Source organism: Vanacampus margaritifer, chromosome 2 (genome assembly GCF_051991255.1).
Source record: "Vanacampus margaritifer isolate UIUO_Vmar chromosome 2, RoL_Vmar_1.0, whole genome shotgun sequence".
In the NCBI taxonomy this organism is placed as follows: Eukaryota; Metazoa; Chordata; class Actinopteri; order Syngnathiformes; family Syngnathidae; genus Vanacampus; species Vanacampus margaritifer.
In genome coordinates this window covers 26,649,582-26,659,633 of record NC_135433.1, presented here as the reverse complement: position 1 = coordinate 26,659,633, position 10,052 = coordinate 26,649,582, and the positions used below count along the sequence as shown (strand labels likewise).

General features: G+C 43.7%; 1 protein-coding gene across 4 annotated transcripts in view; it reads left to right on the top strand.

Moving 5' to 3' along the window:
• Window positions 1–2,008: 2,008 nt before the first annotated feature.
• The window catches only part of shank1 (SH3 and multiple ankyrin repeat domains 1), a 61,847-nt gene continuing 53,803 nt past the window's right edge, over window positions 2,009–10,052 (top strand). For all 4 annotated transcript variants that reach the window (XM_077555997.1, XM_077555994.1, XM_077555995.1 and 1 more), the window contains exon 1: window positions 2,009–2,283. The gene's annotated coding sequence lies outside the window, so the exon portion shown is untranslated. The remainder of the gene's footprint in view (window positions 2,284–10,052) is intronic.

Below are 10,052 nucleotides of genomic sequence, written 5' to 3'. Positions count from 1 at the left end.
ACACCCACCGGTGCTCTGGATTGTTGACCCTTAGTATTTTGAAGTCCTCAACCCTTGCTAGCTCTTCTCCCTGTAGCCTTGCTCTCTCCCGCCCTTCCCCCCAATTTAGGCACATATATTTTGTCTCCGGCTAATACCATTCCAATCCATGCCTCCATCTTTCTAAATGTTCCTGCACCTGCTCTCTGCTTTCACGGCAGACAACATTGTCAACTATGAACAGTCCATGGGGATTGTAGTTTAACCTTATCTGTCAGCCTATCCATCACCCTTGCAAAAAGGAAGGGGCTCAGGGTTGATCCCCAATGCAATCCCACCTCCACATTGAACTCCTCTGCCACATCGGATCCCATTAAAAGTAAATCATTTAAAGTGACAGTGTGTAATCTTTAGCACCATCTAGTGGTGAGCTAATAATTCATTACATTTAAAAACCCACTATTGATTTCAATAATATGCACAAAAAAAAACAACGTTCTATCACATCAACGTACATTTAATTTTATATGATCGTAGGTCTAATAATCATTAATGATATTATATGGCTGGAGCCTCACCTCACAAGAGGCTGACATGTTTCGCCGCCATCTTCTTGCTACGGGTGCCCAAAAGACAACTTCGCGAACTAGTTAACCATGCTTGTATTTAGTGTCAGACCCTGTGGGTCAACCGCTGCTTACCTTCCACAGCTGGGGCCTGCAGGTGGTCGTCGCGTGTCCCGTGATTCGGGCTCCTGTTCATTGTCACCTGCGTTGCTCACGCAAGCTTTTACTAGCTTTTTTTTTTTTTTTACTAGCTTCTCTCACTAGTCGCTCTTGTTAGCCACTCCAGCTTATGGCTCCGACTACCACTAGCCGCTTTTGTTAGCTGCTCCGGCTGAATTCTGGATCGCTCGGTCTTTCCGCATCGCTCGCCGGGCTTCACAATGGCTGCCAAGTCGCCGTCATTCGCAGAGATGCTCGTTTGCTCACGCAAAATAAGAATTGGTGAATTAGGCTTGCGGAGTGTTGACTCTCGGAGCCGCCGTAGAGTGGATGCTATCAAATGCATGTGCTTCGGCTGCATTCTATCATATAGTGACATCTAGTGGTCAACTACTTTAAACTAAAAATAAAAGGAGAGAATTAGTGTTAAAGTTTTTTGGGCCGCCGATACCGATTGCGATACCCAGCTTTGCAGTATCGGCCGCTGCCGATACCATACCGATTCCTAAGTTGTTGTTTTTTATCTCAACATGAAAAAGCTATTCTGCCATTGGTTCAGAGCATTCAAGGGCCAATAGTGAACATGTCACACATCAGTGAACGTCGTGTATCAGCAAGACACAAGATGCTGCATCCAAAATCCTCTATTAGCATCAGAATGAATGGTATCGGCATGTTAGTATTCACTGATACCGATACCACAGCTTTAATGCAGGATCGGGCCTCTGCCGATACCAGCATCGGTATCGGAACAACACTAGGGAGAATCTGCCACCAAAACAAGCCAGTGCAAATTCCTAAATATGTATGTTAGTCAAGTTTCGACATTTGCGGATGTTTATATTTTAACCTAACTCGCTCATTCTAATTTTTATTATCGTTTTCCCCAATTATTCAACTGTACCGATGAAGGGAAAACATATTTTCATCATGTACAGTAATATTAGTTCAGCAGTGCATATGAAACTGGTAGCCTGCTCTCAGTTTCAAAAAGGTTGATGACTCCTGGATTGGATCAGACCCTCCAAGAACTTCATAAATACCCCCCCCCCCCTTCCTTAACTCTACATGTGTCATAAGAAGCAATGCAGCAATGTCTTCCTCCATCATTGTGAGCTGGTCGCTCACATTGAGTCATGCCGCTAATCTGCTCCGCATCTCCCCTTTCATTGCCTTATCTCTCTCTTCGCTCTGTCCAAACATCAAAGACAGGGAGGGGAGGATGGGAGCGAAAGAAAAGGGGGTATACCCAGGATGGAGCTACAGAAGAGAGGAGGCGGGGGAAAGGGGTGAGCGAAGCAGGGAGGAACGGGGAGCGAGTGAGTGTCACTCCGGGAGGAGGACGGGATAAACGCTCCTCCATCCCGTCGAGGAGGAGGAGATAGAAGAGAGAGCGAGCTAGGAGGCGGCCTGGTTACCACGGTGCCCGTTCTTCTCATTCTTCCGTCTTCCACCTTTTTTTTCTACTCCGCTCTCTCTCCTCCCCAACAGCAGCATCTCGCCTCGTCGCCTCCTCCGGACTTCTCCTCTTCTTCACATTCATCATCACCACCATCATCAAGAGGAGCTCTACAAGACAGTAAGAACCTATTCAATATTTTTCTTGTTACTGCACGTGTGTGTTGGTGTGTTGTGCGAGTGAGCTTCTGGGGTGCCCTGGAGCAAGGCAGCCCAGATGCTGCATAGCTGCCAAATGCTAACGTAGCACTGAATGTGATGATGTGTGTGTGTGTAGAGTGTGTAAGTGGAGCAGCTGCTGTCCGTGTCACATCTTCAAAGTCCCGCCCACGTACAGTATGGAAGTATATAAAGGGGGAGGGGGGGGGCAACTGGTGCATAAAATCACACCCAAGCAGTGTGGTAGCAGTGTGGTTGTTTGTTGTGTGAGGCGTCGTATGTTGGAGTTGCACAATATTTAAAAAACTACAGTGGAAATCCCCCAAATATGCTTTGTACATTGAAAATGATTAAGAAAACACACATGCCAATTTTGCAAGACCTCGGCAGGTAACATTCTTTTGCTTTTTCTCGAATCATTGTATTTGGTATAAAAGTGTAGAAAATGGCCAACTGGTGCATAATATTACACTCGTCGAAACTGTGGAAATAGTGTGGTTGTTTGCTTTACAGTATTTACAAACAATCTTGTGGGGCCACCAAAATGTGGAAAAATGAACCTCAAACTTCAGTGACAGAACTTGAACACAAAATCTCAAGACTTCAGCAAACGATTGCTCAAGATTAACGCCAAGTGCTTTTTTTTTGGTTATTAGTTGACCCCAACTGGTGCACCAATCCGCCTGAAAACGGTGAACCCACTCACATTCGTTCTATGGCACCTGCGGATTTACCTATTTTCAGATAAATTTTTTTACTACCATTTTTGTTGAAAACACTTATTAGCAGAATACCATTTATTCAAGATTTTTTAAAATTTTTTTTTTTAGTTATATTGGTTGTCATTTATTCGCAGATTTTCACTATTTGCATCCCAATCCCCTGTTAATAGATGGTATCCGCTGTACTAAGAAGTGTTTGTTTGTTGTGGTAAGAATTGACATTAGTAAAGAGAAAGTCATCGGTACAACATAATAATCTGGAAAACACAATTCAGATAAAACATTAACATTTTTAGGCTACAGCTATTTATAAATGTTCTGGAATATAATTTTTTTTTAAATATAAATCTTTTTTTTTTTTTTGTTATGAAGTGAAAAGTAAATTCCAGCAGCTTGAGTATTGTTGATGAAACGTTAAATAATTCCATTAGGTGAAGATATTCTATTTTAGGAGAAATTTTGCTTTATTTTGATTTTGTAGTTTTTAATTTGTTTTTATACGTGCTAAACATTAAACGTCTTTCTTTACAGTCAGTGGCAATTTGATGATTTTTTTTTACTTTGGAAGAAAATAAGGTAAAAAAGATGCAGCAACAATCTAAATGCAGCGGTAACAGCACGGTGGACTAGTGTTTGGCATATCTGCCTCACAAGGTTCCAATCCGGGTTTGCGGCCTCCCTATGTGGAGTTTGCATGTTCTCCTCATGCTTGTGTTTTTTTTCCTTCTAGGTACTCTACCTTCTCTGCAAGTATATCTGTGCCATCAGGTTCGGAATTTTAATTACTAACATTGTATTTTATTACCATCAAAATATCCAATGTACACTTTTCAGTTTAAAGAAAATCCATATTCGGCTACAAATGCCACTTGGATGGCTGCTCCATCGATTGCTTTGGCCTGATTTCTCCTAGTGACCCGGAAGTGATGGTTTGCAGCTGAATGTTGAATTCGTAAAGATGAAAAGTGTACAGAGAATGTTTTGATGGTAATAACATTTTAGTACCATCAAAATATTAGTATTAGTAGTAAATATTAGTAAAATGTTAGAGTCTAGAATCTGATGGCGCAGATATGCATCCAGGGTGAGCAGTATAATTTTTGGGGGTGGGGTGGAAAATCAACATTTTGAACCTTTGTCCGCAATTTTCTTCGTCTAAAAAAAACCTTGCAATGCCTCCACCATGACTGCATTGTCCCGAGTGACGTTAAGAGCGTTTGTCACAACGATCGTTCGCTATTGTTCCGCCACAGACTAGATGACTCAGTCTCTTGCTTTTGAGTGCCTGTCAAAGTTCAGATCAGCTGATGATGTCATCGCTGGGACCAGTTGGTGAGAGCGGGATTACGGAACGATCCACGCGTGAGGAGTTGATCGTATGCGTTGCAGATTGAGCGAGTGACAGTGCATTCATTAGCATTCATTAGCAACTTTTTTTGGGACACTACAGCAAAGCAGTGACATACGACAAGAAAATATTTGGCCCAAAAGTTGGTCTTTTTGCTTTCCACTACCCACTTTTTCACACAGCCGTAGTAGCTGTTTATGCAAATTCCCTTTTTCACCAGGATGGCTTTTTTCCTTACTTCCTGTCTGTGTGAAAGGTCCAACAAGGCTCAGAGGCATAAAAGCGGTGGAAAACCATGTAAGGGGATTCTGCAATAACAAGACAGTGTCTGGTGTTGAATTTGTCACTGTCCTTGTCTTGGATTTTGACTATCCCCTTTTCATACAACCACGATCCAGCATCTGTTCCACCCCTTTCACATCCACAATTTTGCTGGCTTTTCATTTTTAAAAAGTGTGGCAATATCTGCATGTAAGGGGAGTCTGCAATGCGAGGGCCTGTAAAGTGGGTGTCTGTTTTTAAATTCCACAATCACAATTTCCCAGGCAATTTTCCAGACGACCCCTTTCACCCAGCTGCAGTTTCTCCATCCTCTGTTAGACCCCTGTCACAGAAACAATCATCAACAAAATAAATCAACCAATTTACCGGCTTATCAACTCAAAAAAAGTGGATCAAACAACGGCAGTGTGTAAGGGGATTTCGTCAATGACTGTGTGAAGCGAGTGTCCCCCCTCCCCGGATATCCAGGACGGATTTTAAGTTTAACAGCTGCGATGAGGAGTAATTCCCACCCTTTTGTGTTGAAAGCAGTTGTTGTGATCTGCGACTCCTTTTCATACTGAGCTGGAAAAAATTGACAATTGTTTCCTCAAGCAACTTCCACACTAATTTCAGCGTTTCATCTTTTCCATCTTTTATATTTTGTTGTAGTCTGTAGTCCTGCTCTGTGTGAAAGGTTAATCTACGAGATAAGGGTAGGATCAGAGATACAACAAAACAGCTAGGTGAAAGTAAGGGCTGTTATCCCCTTTCACATACACTCCCTCCCACCTTCTTTACTACCTCTGAAGCCGAAGTAGCAACAGCCGCGCGGGTAAAGTCACCCATGAATGTTAAACTTTACACAGATTTTTTTGCTATCCCCTTTCACACAGACGCTGTCTGCCCTTTCTCTGATACTACTCTTGAAATTTGACAGTGTCCTGGCTGGAGATAAATGATGATTAATTAGCATTAATTGGATTATTTGGTGAGGAATGCGTTAGTATCAAGCGTGGGAAGAAGCAGCAGCGCAGGAACGGTTTTATCGACAGTTCGTCAAGGAGTTTTCTCTCGGCTTCTCCTGCCTTTATTTGTCCGAGCGTGTCTTGGCTTTCTTTCCAATATTTGCTTCAGTGCTCAGGGGGGTTGTGCTTCATAACTCCAGATTTAGCCAGCGCCTTGACTCGCTCTCTCGCTCTCCCCCTTTCTCGCCGTCGGTTAACGACCGATCTGGGACAGGATGCCTCCCCAGCGCTCTGTCCTACTTTGCCGCCGCCGCCGCTCAGGCTAATTCATTCTACTCATTTAACGCCGTCCATGTGGCCCTGACGTTTGTCGTCAGTCACGCGACAAGCGGGAGTTATTTGGGACAATTTCACTCTGGCGGACGAACGGCGCTTGTCAAGATTCACACAGAAACCCCTTACATGCTGTACATCAAAGCCAACTTTTTCATGTTTCACTGATTTGTGTGAAAGGCACCAATACGGAATGCTGGCTTAGCAGTGTAAAAGTGTGGATCAATGGCTGTGTAAAGGGGATACTGCTATGCTGTAGTAAGGGGTTTTCAACTTCATAGTCCATGTCCTGGCTATGCCATGCCCTTTCTTGAAGAATCTGCACCACCTCTGTTATGTCTCTAGCCCCTTCACATCAATTTCAGTGTCACACTACTTTCTCCTGAGGTTGCTATTGTGTGCAATGCCGGGACCGGAGTGTGGAGAGAGTTTTGGGTTTTAAATTTCCCCACCACCAACTCGTGTCCTGGCTTTCCCCTTTCACACGACCACCACCATTCCGCTATTACGCCCCTATCCCCTTTCACATCCATTTCAATGTCACATTAGTTTCACACCAAAATTTCCCGAATGCTGTACTGAGTGAAAGGTACCAATTTCGGTACGGAATGGTGAGTGAAGTTGAACCGCACATTAATTAAGTTCTGAGGTAGTGTCAAAGGCAGAATTGGGGCTGCGTGAAAGAAATTGATTTAAATTCTTTACAGCCTGCTCCCCACTTTCTGCCATCCCCTTTCATACAGATGCCATTCTGCCTCTGATACTACCTCAGAACCCAAGTTGTTCAGATGCCAATGTCAGTCTCCTATTCCATGTTGGTACCATTCACACAGCTCATCAGACAGTGGTTAGTCACCCCTGGGTGTTAAACTGCACTCCTCAAACCTGGCTTTCTGTTATCCCCTTATTTAGTGCAGAATGGGAGCTGCGTGAAAGGGGATTGTCTGAATGAAATTAATGTAAATTCTCTACACCCTGCTCCCCGCTTTCTGCCATCCCCTTTCACACGGATGCTATTCTGCCTCTGATACTACCTCAGAACCCAAGTTGTTCACATGTCAATGTCAGTCCCCTTTTCCATGTTGGTACCATTCACACAGCTCATCAGACAGTGGTTAAGTGTTATACTTCACTCCTCAACCCTGGCTTTCTGTATCCCCTTTCACACTGCTTTTTGTTTTGCTTTTTCACACTTTGGTCCCAGGGACACGGGCAAGGGATAAGTCCCAGGTGTTAAATTTCATACCTTGGTAACCTCCCGGTCATACAGCCGCCATCTCGCTATTTACGCCTCTCAGGAATTTCGACAACTGCTTTCAACGCCAGAGGCTGGAAGAAGTGATTTATGGGTATAAAAACTTAAATATCAAGATTCTCTATCCCCTTTCACACAGCCACCACGTCCCGCCTTAGATAACACCTCTCGTAAGCCGTGAAATTCATACTCATTCATTGCCTTTCTGGTGCGCCAGGAGGCACACACATGATAAAGTCACTCTCACATTATTGGGGCTAATTCTGCTATTGAGTGGCGAGGAGTTGGTGCTTGGGGTTAGGGGGGCTGTGGGGGTTGTATACCATCACCGCAACATCATCAAATTGGCGGTTCTATTTTTAGCTGCAGTGGATGGGCAGGGATGACGACGTGTGCGTGTGTGCGTGCGTGCGTGTGTGTGTGTCATGGATTTGCAGTTTTTCATAGCACATTCAAGTCCAGTGTGTAACGTGTACGCTTATTCCTCTGCTATAATGTCGAGAATGGAGGAATTAGCTGCCATGTTGGGAGGAGTTTCTTCCAGTCACTGCAGTGCTTCATCTTTGCTGCTGCTGCTGCTGTATGTGTGTGTGTGTGTGTGTGCGTGTGTGCGCGCGCGCGTGTGTGTGTGCGAGTACGCCGTATGTGTGTCAAACGCTGCAGAAAGCTGGCAAGGATCAAAGAAAATCTCTGTATGGATTATTTCATTTTTTCCTAGGCTTTAAATACATCAACAAACCAGCTGGAAAGCCCATGTTGTGTAGTAGCCCTGTGTAAAAGGTATTGGTATAAAATGGGAGTGTCAACCTGCAAATTTGCCAGGAAGGAACTAAGAGTTCAAATACAAAAGCAGACATTTTTTTTGTCCGCAATGTCGGAGTGTAGGTTAGTGAAATTCAAACCCTCTGACACTGCTTTATATTATACCCTTTCACGCATTCACCACTCCCTGCCTCTGTTATGCCTTGAGCCATTTTCACATCATTTTCATATTGTAATCAATTTCACACTAAAGCCGTATTTTCATGTTTTTTTCCTGGGTTACCAGTCTGTATGAAAGGTACTACAACAGGTAAATTAAATGGGTTCTGTGTTCATATTAGAGGCAGAAGAACCACTGTAGTGTGTAAGGGGATTCAGCAATGACAGACCTTACTGCTATCCCCTTTCACACAGTCACTACTTTTGTTATACCTCAAGTCACTGCAAATTTACTAGATTCTGAGGTGGTATCAGATTCAGCGTATCAAGACAAGTGTGTTTCGGGTGTTAAACCATACACCAGGCGTTCCCAAGTCCGGTCCTCGAGAGGCCCTTTATAAAGCCCGTTTTCCATGTTTCTCTCCACCAACACCCCTGATTCATGATCAGAATCGTTATCAGGCTTCTGCAAAGCTTGCTGATGAGCTGATCATTGGATTTAGCTGCGTTGGAGGAGGGAGACCTGGGAAACATGCTGGATAGGGGCTTTCGAGGACCGGAGTTATGCACCTCTGCCTTACACACTCGGTCCAACTTTTATGCTGTTCCCCTTTCACACAGCCACAACACTGCCAAATTTGGTATGATACGTACTGTATATAAAATGAGGCTTTAAAGGGGAAGTCAACCTTCCCATAAATTATTGACAATAATATGTTATATGTGACCTAATATTACATTTGTGGAATATGAGTTATGAAGCAAAATCCAGCTGTTTTTATCCATCTCAGGGGGCGGCCATTTTCACACTTACTGTCGACTGAAGATGACATCAATCTTGCTCAGGGCTCAGGCAACGACCAGTCACAGCTCACCTGTTTTCTGAAGCTGAGCTGTGATTGGTTGTTACCTGAGACCTGAGCAACTGTGATGCCATCTTCAGTTGACAGTAAGTGGCAAAATGGCCGCCTTCTCAGATGGATAAAAACAGCTGGATTTTGCTTCATAACTCATATTCCACAAATGTAATATTAATCAGAATGTCATGTTTAGACTAGTGAGGTCACATTGTCAAGAAATGTTTAAGGTTGACTTCCACTTTAAAATTTTGAAAAATCATCTTCAATCATCTTCTTGCCTTTGAAGTGCTGTGGGCGTGTCTCCTGAATCTGCTGGAACCACGCCCCCTGCACACGTCAATCAAATGCTGACTTGAATCGTTGCTATTTTGTCTAGCATCTTTTTTATGCGCACACATCCCTACATATTGGGTTGTGACAATATATCCGCTCAAAGCATCCGGATACATAGAATATATCCTACGTGGTCATCACGGGACTTTTCAACGCCATGACAACGAGGCTCTCTAATGCAGACACAGCAGCCTGAAGCCTGTCCACACGATGGCTTCGAGTTGGACTTTTTTACATTGGTTAAAAAAAAAAGTCGCTAACTTTTCTCTTTGGTTTCTATCCGCGTGACATGCATACACTCACAGCCAACAACGAGGCGCTCTAAAGCTAGCTTATCTGCATGTCGAATTTGGGCTGGATAAACGCTGATGTGATCAAAAGGCTGCGGTTGTCCTATAGCGGGGGGAGGAGTGACACCGATGCCAAAGTGCGCTACTTGCCCCTCAGTTTCAGCCAAAAAGTCAGGAAAATTCCACAATTCGGTGCTACAAAGTTCTCAGCATTTGCACGTTTTCTGTAATTACTTTCAAACATGTATTCACCTGAATACACTTGACAGGGTCTTAAGATGTTGGTAAAATGACCCTGTAACACATTTTTAAACTTCCATTTGTTCCTATGGGAAAATCGCCCATCTAACTTAGTTTGAAAGGCTGTATTGGACGCCAAATTTGCATAATGGGACATATCGATCGTCTCTCCTCTCAGCATTCACTGATCCGACATGGAG